A 12988-nucleotide genomic window follows, 5' to 3' on the forward strand; every position below is an offset into this window, starting at 1 on the left:
GTGTAGACCTTGTGCCCTAAATCAAAAAGAAAATGAAGCAAATTAGTCAAAGAAAATCCAATAGAGAGAAAATCAGTAGCTTCATACCTACAAAAAAAAAAAAAAAAGTTACGAAGAAAATTAAGAAACTGGTAAATTAGCAACATTGTAAAGCTACTGAACATATAAAGAAAATCGGTAGCTCCATACCTGCTTTACTTATTCTGTCCTATGCACTACAAGTTTCTTTTTCAGTTGTATGATTTATTTTCTTGGAGCTGTTTGCTTAATCAAGAGTTCTTGTTTGCATGGTAGGATTTACAGCTACGCTAGGGCTTATGTTGTATTTGTTGTCACTGTATAGGTCCAAACTTACTCAGAATGGGTAATAGATGGAGAGTATGATTGGCCTCCTAAATGCTGCCTATGTGATCCTGCGATTGAAGAGGGGACCAATCCTCAAACTATTTGATTGGGTTGCTTGCGTATGTGATCCTGCACATTGTTAAACCTCATGCATGCAATTTTTATCTTGAATGAGAGCTGAATGAATTATACCAAATTACTTACATTTTTTTGGTTTCATATTAGATATTATAAATACAAGCTGCTTGGGTTCACATATTAAGGTTTTTTCTCCACACACTACTCCAGCTGGATATACTTGTCCTGTCTGTCCCAACCCGGCATGACTTTTTCTTTTTATTTTTATGGAAGCTGACCAAAGTTTTATTTATTTCCATTCATTTCTTTTGTTTTTTAATGAACTTATCATGGTTGCATTCCTTTATTACTCTCTTGTCATGTACCTTCAAACAGTTAGGTTCATTACTACTTTTTGTTGAAATTTCCTAAGACAAGTATGCATGTATCGTATTTGTGTTTTGTTTTTATTGTATCAGAAGCTTCAGATAAGAAGGGATTCATGCTAGTAGTGAACCAGTGATACTTGTTGATTTACGTGTAAGAAAGTATAATCACTGTGAATCTTGAAAATTTGACAATCATATCTGAAAGTAATCACGAGGGAGTATACAATTGTAGATTAACTATGCTCCAGAATCTAAAAAGCCTTGTCTGAGGCAACCCAAGGTATCAACCCCAAGCCTCATTTTGAGGCTGAATTTAAACCACTCACTGCAATAAATAGTAGCAGATAATCAGATCAATTGTGATGGCTCCATTGTTGTCAATTATTTTTTCATTTACTACGAAGTTTTGAGTTTTTTTGATATATATGACTCAAAATACTTCTTTTTGATGTCTATTTTTTCCCTTTTATTGCTTTAGATTCATACAATTGATGAAAATCACTTTTCATCGTAGATTTCCTTCTTAAATTTATCATATAGCTTTAATTGAGTTGTGAATATTTTTTTAAGCTTATTACAAAATTTCAAAAAAGTAAAAGATGAGGAATGCCAATTTTCTGTTGACCAAAGTTGATCTGTTGAATAGAAGATGATGCCTTTATTTATGTTTTGGGCAAAAACTTTAAAGCCAGCTCCACCACCCCCTAGTTTTATATAACAGTCTATATTAGAGAATGTGTACAACACTCAACAAATGGTTGTTACACTTATTTGACATATTTCACTCTGATTAATATCTCAAATATGTAGTAGATATCTGAATGAGACAGTTTTGTGTGTCTTTGATGGTTATTTCTTGAGCTCAACAGGTGCAAGAGAAGAAAGTGAAGAAAATTTCTGACATGAACATTGACTGGTGTGTATGTGACATGGTTATGACATGGTTATGCCTCTTACAAGGGCTTTGAATCTGGGGGTAAATGTTAAAATGATCACTAGTGTGTATATTCTTTTTCTTTTTCATTCTTTTTAATAAATATTTCTTTCTGTTTTGCTGTTGAATACTCCCGGTCAGTGCTTTTAATCGGACCTGTTTAATCATTACCAAAAAAAAAAAATTATGAGATGAAAAGATAGATATTTACTTCTACCAGATATTTGTGGCTGCAGAGTTCAAGTTATTGTCAGTGTGGGCGCTTACTATTTTAGTTCATGGCATTATGCCATGAAAAAAGTCTTGTTGCATCTTTTTTCTTTTTTTTTCCAGAATTCTGTTTCTTAAAAATTTCATCTCTTTCTCATTATCTCCAATTATGGGAAATTGGCCTTTTTCATTTATTTTGTTTTTCCCCATTGGCATTGACCTTTTCAATCTCCACTAGGTGATCAACTGGCAATAGCAAAGGAAACAGGACGGCGATTGGGAATGGGAACCAATATGTATCCTTCATCTGCCTTGTTAGGACAGCACAAAGATGAGTCAATTGTAGCTTTGCCAGTTGACGAGCTGATTGAAAAAGCTGATGGTTTTGCTGGAGTTTTCCCTGGTAATGTTTATTTAATTTTTTTATCTTTCATTCCTCCTGTAAGTCGAAGATATTTTTTCTACTTTTTGGTTAACTATATCTAAACCTAGACCCTAGGCATAGCTTCCAAGTGAGAAAGGTTTGATACCTTACACTCCTTTAAGGAGGAAGCTAGACCACTTGGCCTAAAGACCAATCTGTTGGTAATTTTTTTTTTTATGTAATACGTTTCAATTGTTGCATACACAACAGAATACTGAATTACCAGCACTGAATGTTCACCGAGATCTTCTTCTGTGATTCTTGTTTGATTGGCCATGTTTTATTTGTTGGTACAGAGCACAAATATGAGATTGTAAAATGTCTGCAAGCTAGAAAACATATATGCGGAATGACCAGTGATGGAGTTAATGATGCTCCTGCCCTTAAAAAGGCTGACATTGGCATAGTTGTTGCTGATGCAACTGATGCTGCTCGCAGTGCTTCTGACATAGTCCTGACTGAACCTGGACTTAGTGTTATCATCAGCACCGTACTAACTAGTCGAGCTATCTTCCAGAGGATGAAAAATTACACGGTAAGTAGAGCTGGCTCTAGGCCTAGACAAGGAGGCAGCCATTTGAGAGTCCTGTACATTTTCAAATGGTGAAATGGTACAGCTTTTATTATCTAGGAGATGTGTGTCTTATTCGTTAACTTTATTTTCTTTTGAAAAAAAAGGAAAAGAAGGGAAATGTTATTCCTACTCCACTTCTTTATAAACGCACTCTAAAATTTGTCTTTTAGTGTGCATTGAGCCATAGGTATCAAACATATCTTTGTTAGCCAACTGTTGCTAGGACTATTCAAGTTACTAATTTTATTTATATCTTGGGTGCTATTGGTACAAATATATGTTGTTTCTATTACAATCCGTATTGTGGTAAGTATTTTAATTTGGGATGACCATTGAAAAACCTCTTTTAAATTTTAATTTTCACTTTTAATATTATTATTATGAAGTATTTGATGGATCCTCTTGTTCATGGCTTGTAGTTTTCCTTTTACTTACTTCCCTTTTATCTCTGCTTTGACAGCTTGGTTTTATGTTAGTCGCTCTCATATGGAAGTTCGATTTCCCACCCTTTATGGTGCTGATCATTGCCATCCTTAATGATGGTTGTATTTTGTTACACTAAATACTCATTCCCTTTTCCAGTTACCACATGCATGCATATTTCTTCTCATTTTCTTCATTATCTTGAAATACTGCTTTTGTGTGTGGTTCTCAATACTTAACTCCCTTTATGGCATGCCAGGTACCATTATGGCAATATCAAAAGATAGGGTGAAACCGTCTCCTCAGCCAGACAGCTGGAAGCTGTCAGAGATTTTGCTACTGGAATCATTCTTGGCAGTTACTTGGCCATGATGACTGCTATTTTCTTTTGGGCGGCATACGATACAGACATTTTTCCTGTAAGATAAACTTATAACTAGATTACATATCAAATGAATTTCACATTTTTTCTTCCTTCTAATTCATAATAAGTAAGCCCATTTCTAGTTCCTTTGTTTTTTGTCATCATCATACAATTGGTTTTGTGATCTGCCATTGTGGGATCATCTGCATTGGTTTGCCCTGAGGTGTTTTCTCCACAATTCACTATTAAGTTTGTTGTTTCTTTATGTTAGAAGCCCATATCATGTTTACCTAGGCAGATGATGTTGATTGATATAATCCTTTCCTAGTTGGAGAAAAAACTCCCTAGGAATTTGTCTAGTTTAGTTGATTTAAGGTGATTTTACCTTTTTGGTTGATTGATAAAGAAGTTGGTTGAACTCTTTAATTTGCGCGGTAAGACAGTATCTTCAAAAACCAGGGGAATACCATCTATGTTCTCGAAGACAACAATAGTCAATCAAGCTGCTTTATAAAGATAACACAGGTTGAGTTGTGATGGTTGTACTAGATGATGTGTGATGTCTCACAGGGAGCTGTAGATGGGTCAGTGTTCCGGACATTCTGGTGGCCTGTAATGGACAGCAGATGCATCATTTGCCGAAGCCTTGTCAGTAATGTTAGGGAAATATTTTGAAGTGGCCATTTATTGAGAAAGGGAGGTAGAGTTTGCTTAAGAATCCGGAGATGTAGGTGGAGGTGGTTGGCTTGTGGTGGGGGAAATGCTCAAGGAGTTCAGTGGGGAGGTTAGAAGCTGAAGGATGGGCTGCCAAAAATCTTTTTGGGAGGGTGAAGAAAGGGCAGCAGAGGACAGAATATGAGTGAAGGTGGATGAGGGATCTTGTAGGTGTACAATGTCTTTCATATGGAATGGTCAAGTGGGTAGGTTTGGCAGAATGGGTTTGTCGTTGCTGAAGAAGGTAGAGCTTTAAAAATGGGTAAACAATGTATGGAGGGTACCATAAGGAGCTAGGGCAACAATGCTCAGTGCTGCATGCTTTTTTTTTTGAGTTACCATCACTGTTAGCTAAGAAGCATGAGCATGAACATGGACATGGGCCATATTATAATATTTAATGAGTTTTTTGGTTTAGGTTGCACTGCCCCTACCAGCCCCTTTGTCAGTCCATCTCTGCCCACCACCAAGGTGAGAGGTCTTTTGTCCTCTATGATGCTTGCTTGGTACTATTTGGCCTCCAATTTCCCTAGCCATAGAAGGCAAGTTTCCATGCCTCATAGTTTCATGCAGACTTGACACATAGAACGATTGAACAAAACTATTCTCCAAGGTAAATTGAGCTTGTCATGCTGAGGGTGATAGGAGTACTTGCCAAGTGCTGGTAATAAATCAATGGCGTTGGTGGTTGGGGAGAGAAGTGCCATCTGTCTATGATGTGCATGAGATACTGCAGGATTGGTAGGAAACCGTTGTCGGAGTTGTAGTATGCTTGTGGGGAACTGTCTGGGTAGTATTTTTTTTGATCGGCAAAAAGAAGACTTTATTGATGGAATATGGAAAATTACATCAATAAAGAGGAGCTTGGAGCTAAATCAAGCTCCAACCTCCTAGTTGGTCAGAAACCAACGAGCAAACAAAATAGAGAGAAAAGAAAACTAGGAAAAGCAGATATGTTAGGCAAGAGAGCACGAAAACCAGAACAAACAACACAGCACACCTTTAGGCACCCATCAGATCAGACCCTGCACCAACCCTTCAAAACACCAAAGCAGAACAGCAGCCCTTGAAGCACCAAAACAGAACAGATAGAGCAGAATTTGCCTTGAGCTACATTGCCACACCTTGCCTTGAACAGCAGCAGCCCTTCAGCACCAATCAGATCACACTCCTTTAGGCACCAAACAGAGCAACCTGATCACCAAGTTAAGCTGCAAGAACAAGTGCTGGCCCCCACAATTGACCTTCTTGTGCACATTGTAAAGCCTCTCTTATTCTCCCAGAAACCAGAAGCTTCTGGACCTGAAAGGAAGTAGTAGTAGCCTGAATCTCTCCTTCAGGTGGCAAGTTCTGCAAGCAGCAACTAAAAGCACCATATTCACTAACATTCCTCTTCTCTTGGCAGATGCAAAGAGCTTAGCTACAGCAGATTCTAGACAATCACTTTCCAGATATGTTAGGCACTATAGCACCAAAACCAGAACAAACAACACAGCACTCCTTTAGGCATCAATCAGATCAGACCCTGCACCAACCCTTCGAAACACCAAAGCAGAACAGCAGCCCTTGAAGCACCAAAACAGAACAGATAGAGCAGAATTTGCCTTGAGCTACATTGCCACACCTTGCCTTGAACAGCAGCAGCCCTTCATCCAAACCACACACCAAGATTTAAAACCCGCACAACTGTCTGGGTAGTATGATACCAGTATGGTACTGCCCTTATAATACATGCTCTTTGCTTGGTACTTTATAAACCCTATTTACTTGGTACTTATTCTGGATCTTATTATATACTTGTTTGGCCATGTGAGATGCAGGGTCTTGGAGGTTCATAGATTTCACAAATAGCTCCTCTAGGTTTCCAGATTTCAGGAAATCCAATGGAAATTCCATCTTTGAGTTAGTTACTACACCAACAAAAATTAATGGTGTACATTATCTCCAGGTGAGTCATTCCACTGGTTGTTTATGGCCATGTAAGCCTTTTTTTTTAATTATTATTTTTATAATAATATTTGTCACATGAATAATATTTTAAGTGAAGAAAATATCTTAATATTACCACAACTAGAAAAAGGAGCTTTAGACACGGAATTTTTTGCAACGGTTTAAAAATTGTCGTAAAAACCAAGTATAACTTTTTGCGACGCCTTGATTTTCGTCGCAAAAGCTACACATTTCAGATGGATAAAATAATTCATCGCTAATAGTATTTGTTGGGACAGAAAATGACTGTTGCTGATAAATGAGCAAAAAGGCATTATCATTAGCAACAGAAACAAATTATCCGTCGCAAAAGGATTCATCAGTTGTAACAAATACTAAACCGTGGCCAAAAAATGCCTTAAACTTAACTGAAAAATTGCATTTCAGGAGGGAAAAACTTGGCAGAAACTTGTTTGGACATGCAACATATGATTACGGCTATAATTATACAATTTTGAAAAGATAATATACATTCGAGTTTTATATAATTTTCTTTTATAATTTGAAATGATGATGTTATTCAATCAATACTAATGGTTAATTTTATTTTTACAGATGGTTTTTGGCGTGAAAAAATGGATATTCTTTATTTTTGTACGGAGGACATTGTTTTTTTTATAATCCGTTATTATGTTGTCCTTTGTTTTTTTTTTTTTTTTTGGATTACTATTATTCATACAGATAACTATTGGCATGGTACAAATTGCTTTTGGCATAGAACATATTACTTTTGGCATGGTATAGATTATCATTGACATGGTATTGTGGATATTATTTTTGTTATGTGTACGGTAGACATGATTTTTGTATAATCCTCTGTTTTGTATAAAATTATTATTTTAGGTTGGATTATGCTTGATTCGTATGGAATTTCTATTATATTTCGAATTTGATGCTAAAAGTTAAATTTTCTTTGATTGTTATTATTTTCTTTATATGCAAGGTACAGGTTGCACAGAATAAATACAGGTTGTGGCGAAATAAATATATATATATATATATATATGTGTGTGTGTGTGTGTATAAAGATAAAATTAAAAATAAAAAAAGTAAAGAAAGTTTTTGATGAATAAACATTTAGTAGCTAAAAAGAAGTGAAGTTGTTGGCAACTAACCAATTCGAAGCCAAAAAGAAATAAAGGCTTTTGCGCGATTAAATATTTGGTAGCCAAAATAAAGAAAATATTTTTGGTGTCTAAATAATTTGTAGTAAAAAATAAAAATAAGATGAAAAATAAATTTTTTTGGGTGACTAAATATTTAGTAGCCCAAAACATTTGAAGTTTTTGCCTACTAAAAATTTAATCACCAAAAAAATTGTCGATATTTTTTATGACTAAAAATTCTAAGTCACCAAAAAAGCTACAATTTGGTTGCCTACAAAAAAGCTTGGTTGCTAGCTAAAGGAGTCAATTAGATGTTTGGCTACAAAATTAATTTGTCGCTGATAATGGAAAAAAGAATTGGCGACTATATTTTAATCACTAAATAAAACATAGTAGTCATAAAATTTATCTACGACTAAAAATGTAGTCGATTAAAGTTCAAATTAAATTTATAAACAAAATTATGGCGACTAAATTATTAGTCGACGAATGGTATTCTTTGGCTACTAAAATAATTTTTGTCACCAATACTTTTCCCGACAATTAGTCAATGACCAATTGGGTGATAATTTAATTGGGAATTACATTCGTCGACTAAAATGATTTTTAACAATTAAAAATTTAGTTTTCAAATGTGCAATTTCTTATAGTGCGTAACTAGTTTGAAGATAATTCATAGTGTCAAGAAAATTCTAAATGATAATTTTTATATTTTTTTGCAAAGTATATATTATTTAAAATTTATTATCATAATTTTGTGGTGTTGGCGTAAGAGGCGGTATCCTTTGTCCAATCCATTTGAATCCAATTATAATTGAGTTTGTAGGATAAAAGTCATTTAAATTATGATGAATTTCTCACATAAAATTACATAATTATTTAATGCTAATTGAATTTGTAAATATTTATACACAAGCATCAACATACATCATTATAACCTCACAATTGCTACAATCATCACTAATGTTGCTGCAACCATCATCACCGTCACTGTCACTGTTAGCACCACCACCGCCACCATTATAAAGTCACCATTGTTATTTTTATTTATTTATTTATTTTGATTCATAAGAAAATGAGATAACAAACAAAATAGAGAACACGGGCAAAGCTGCCTTACATAGTAGAACGAGAAGAAGAAGCCACAATGATGTCTGCAACAAGCATATTTGCAATCTCAGTGGGGCGATCATTAAGAAACACAAAAGGGACTTGGTGATTGACACCCATATTTTCCAAACCATCCGCACTCTTGTTTCCCTCTTTACGTATATGAGCTATTGTGCAGTTGTATCTTTGCATTAGAAACTTAGCATCTTCAAGCAGAGCCCTATACTGAAAGTGCTGAGATGGTGAATCCTTGATGAGTTTAACAACTTGTTCTGAGTCTGTCTCCATGCATATGTCCTTCATTCCCTTCTTAAGCATTGTGGTGAGGCCTCGGTAAACTGCCCAGAGCTCAGCCTGCATGCTAGTTGCTTTCTCCAATTTTCCATGATATCCATGAAGCCAAGCTCCTCTTTCATCCCTTAAAAGGCCTCCATATCCAGCTGGGCCCGGATTGCCTTTTGAACAACCGTCAGTGTTGAGTTTAATTTCCCCTGCAAAAGGCAAAACCCAATTACTTATGTGATTTTAGAGGTTGGCCTGTAAAGTGATCAGTTTGGAATGCCTCATATGTCTCTGTGGCTTGGTGTTGAATGGATCTAATAATTTCGTGGACATTTCCATCATCTTGTCTGAAGACCACATTGTTTCTATCTTTCTAGATTGCCCAAACAGTGTATAAGAACGCAATGCTCCAAGGTATGTGGTAGGTCTTCCTTTCCTGATTCTTCAAATTTAGTTGTAGCCATTAAGCCACCGTTGTTATTACCACCACCTTTATAATCCTTGTCATCGTTATCATAAAACATACCATCATTTTAAGTAGTGAAATTTCATTATCTTTAAATAGTGAAATTTAACCTTATTATTTAGGTGAAATTATTGAAAAAGTGAAATTTCTACTAAAGAAATAAAAATTACAAACTCAAAGGTAAAGATGAAGTAGCGAGTAAATGGAAAACTTATGAGTTAAAGAGAGATGTCATCAATGGATTCGTTGGAAAACAAGTGATTGTCACTATCATTTAAGTTAGCTAATGATAATTTAATTTTCTTAATTAATTTATTGTCTAATTAATCCTATAATGTGTGTAATTACCAAAATTTTACTTTAATTTGAAATTCCCTCTCAAAATTTAGGACTCTCCAAGTTTTGCCCCTAAGCCCTCATACATTTCGAAGAGTATTTTGTGTTGGTACATCATATTTATGTTTGTTTGATCAATTGCAAATATATGTTCGTTTGTTCGCCTTGCTCACTTTTTTCCTCCATTCTTTAAGGTTTTTACCAAGCTCCCTCTGGACTTATCGATCCAATACAAGAAAATACACTTTTAGCGACCACTTTGTCTCTCTCCCTTATCACTCTGTCTCTGTTTCTGTCTCTGTTTATCTTCTCTATCTGTCTTTCACTCATCTCTCTCTCATCACACATCTCGTCTACCACTTTCACCACTACTGCAAATGTCATTCCACTACCACCACTACTACCACTGTTGCCACTCTATCTCTACGACTATCATTACTACCACCATCAGCACCACTCCACTACCACCACCACCACTACTGCCACTACTACTACCATTACCTCTCCTCCACCATCGCTATTCCATCTCCTCTACCACTACCACAACTTCTATTTACACATCACAAATTTCTCTGGACACATCATAGAGAAATTTTATTGGGCATCTTGATCTCGCACGTCTCTAAACATCGAAAGAAATTAGTTGAACCCTTCAGATGCAGCCTCGTTGAAGATCCACAGTAGCAAGTTATTAAACGAATTCATATTTGTCGACGGAGGAATCTTCATTGGAGGACTAGTGATCGGAGGAATAACAATGAGGACTAGTGCTCTACTTCATGTAAATCTTGCTGTATAAAGCACTATCAAGAATCTTCATATAAATCGATGATCTTCATTTGCAAAGCTTTATAAATGTTGTTTATGCAAATTCCTCCATCGTAGTCAATGCTAATGAAGCTCTGAACAATGTTGTGAATGAAGAGCAAAGAGAGAGGAGTTGTTTGGTGCAAGAAAAGAAAGGAGAGAGAATGAGAGTATGTGTTATATATATGGGTGTGAGTGAGGGACCTTAGACTACAAAAAAAAAAAATTATTGTGGACCTCTCCCATTACTAAAAGTTAGAGAGGGAAAAATATCTATGAATACCAAAAATAAAAAAAATAAATGTTTTTTTTTTTATATTTGGTGTAATTTTATTTTTTAAATGAGATTTATACTTTTAAATGTATCTAAATTTTATACTTTTAAATGTATCTAGATTAATACTTTTACCCCTATTTTAACAAATAAAAAAAGAATAATTTTTTTTCAATAAAATAAAAATGAAACAAATAAATTTTTAACTTTAGTAACCTAAAAAAAATAAAAATAAAAATCATTAACTACAAAAAAAAAAGAAAAGAAAAAGGGCAAATTACATATACCCCCTCGAGGTTTGGCTAAATTACAGATACCCCCTGAGGTTTCGGAAATTACATCCCGCCCCCTGAGATTTGTATTTTCATAACAATTTGCCCCCTGAGGTTTATATTTCATAACAAATTACCCCATAATTTCTTATGCAAATATAGTATTCAGGGAGGAATTCGTAATTTCTCAAACCTCAGGGGTATCTGTAATTTAGTCAAACCTCGAGGGGTATATGTAATTTGCCCAAAGAAAAAAAAAAGAAAGTTTATTTATTCTTTTTTCCCGCGCATGAATTCCCCCCCCCCCGGTCACCATCTCAAATCCCCAATACCTAACCTAACACTCCCTCTCACTCTCCTCTCTCTTTTATCTCTTCAGCCTCCTACGTCGTCGCCTCTGGTACCGCCACCGGTGACCACCACCGCCGCCGCCACACCTCCTCCCTCACCGCCCTCTCTCTCTTCTCCTATTCTATTCGCCGGTCGTCTACATCGTCTTCTCCACTCTCGTCGTCGGATCCAAAACCCTAACCCTACCTTCGATCTTCTCCAATCCCTCCACAAGCCATATGTTCAAATCCAGACCCTACACTCCCCTCAACTGTTTTAGAACCTTTGTCTACAAAGGACTATCGTCGGACTCGTCAGAACGGCGATCTCAAACGGGCTGATTGTGATGAGAAAGACCAGGTGGCGAGGCGCATTAACGCGTCAGAAACGAAATCAGAAGATGGACAGTTCATCTTTGCACTAAATTTTCTCTCCATTTCTGCTCAAATGTAAGTATGATATAGTCGTCCTCATTTTGGGTTTCTTGGGTTACTGGTACTAGTCTTAACTGTGCACTTTATGTGTTTGCCTTAAATGTATTATAATATATTTTTAGCAAGAAATGCCTGCTTAAAATTAATTATCCTATGCATTGCATGAGTCCAACACTAGTTTTTAAGACTCTGCAAATTGTTTTGTTGATAAAATCTTTTGGCGTGTTCCATAGATTTGTGATCAAATTAGGGGAAAAAGAACATCTTTACACGTTTGTTTTGCATTTCTTAGTGGACCACCATGTGCAGCAGCACAATAATATTTGAGAATAGTCGAAGATACTATAACCTCTCCATATGCAGCAGCATAATAATTTTTAGCATAGTACAATGAATTTGAGAAGCATATACTACAGGCCACATTATATGCCGACCTACCTTCCTAAAAAAAAATTGTTCATTTTAATTGTTGTTAAAATTATTATAATTTTATTTGGTAAGGTGATTGTTTTGTTGGAAACAACATGCCTATGAGTTCTGCTCACATGGAACCCAACTTGCCTTTTTTCTCTAGTTTTTGAGGCCTACGGGATTTCATACTAATTATGTGATACAAAGAATGCTCCAAGCTTTTGCAATATGAATACGAAAAAAAAAAAAAAAGTCCTTTGCATGGAATTTAAAAACTATAGAAAAGTAATAAATAATAATAATCATAGAAAACACAAACAGAGAAAAAAAAAACTTGGGTTTTGGTTAAAGGCAAGAGAGGCTTTTGGAACATATTATCGAATTTAACTTGAATTGAATTGGATGCACATGGCTGATATTAGATAATGATATCCCTAACATTTCCAGCCCAGTAATTACGAGGCCCCCTTTTCGCTCCTCCTCTATTCCTTTTGTAATTTTCATTATCTATATAATTTTGAGTTCAAAATGGAACAGTTTGTTAACATCATTTGGTCGTAATCGTTCCCATCTGCTAGCCATTTAGATATTAATTTCAATTTCTTCATTCGTGTATGAACAATTTCTTCAAGTACTTGTAGTTGTCAATATATATGCATGACACATACACCTCAAACAATTGAAAGTTATATGCTTTACATTCACCCACAAATTCATAGTTAACTGACAAACTGATT

General features: G+C 35.4%; 1 long non-coding RNA gene across 1 annotated transcript; it reads left to right on the forward strand.

The window, feature by feature from the left end:
- The first annotated feature begins 341 nt into the window (after positions 1–341).
- On the forward strand, positions 342–3991 carry LOC114307159 (uncharacterized). Its single transcript, XR_014365730.1, has 3 exons — positions 342–464; positions 1661–1767; positions 2174–3991. It is a non-coding gene; the product is annotated as an uncharacterized LOC114307159 (long non-coding RNA).
- The last annotated feature ends 8997 nt before the right edge of the window (positions 3992–12988 follow it).

Source organism: Camellia sinensis, chromosome 4 (genome assembly GCF_055761805.1).
Source record: "Camellia sinensis isolate YWXY chromosome 4, ASM5576180v1, whole genome shotgun sequence".
NCBI lineage: Eukaryota > Viridiplantae > Streptophyta > Magnoliopsida > Ericales > Theaceae > Camellia > Camellia sinensis.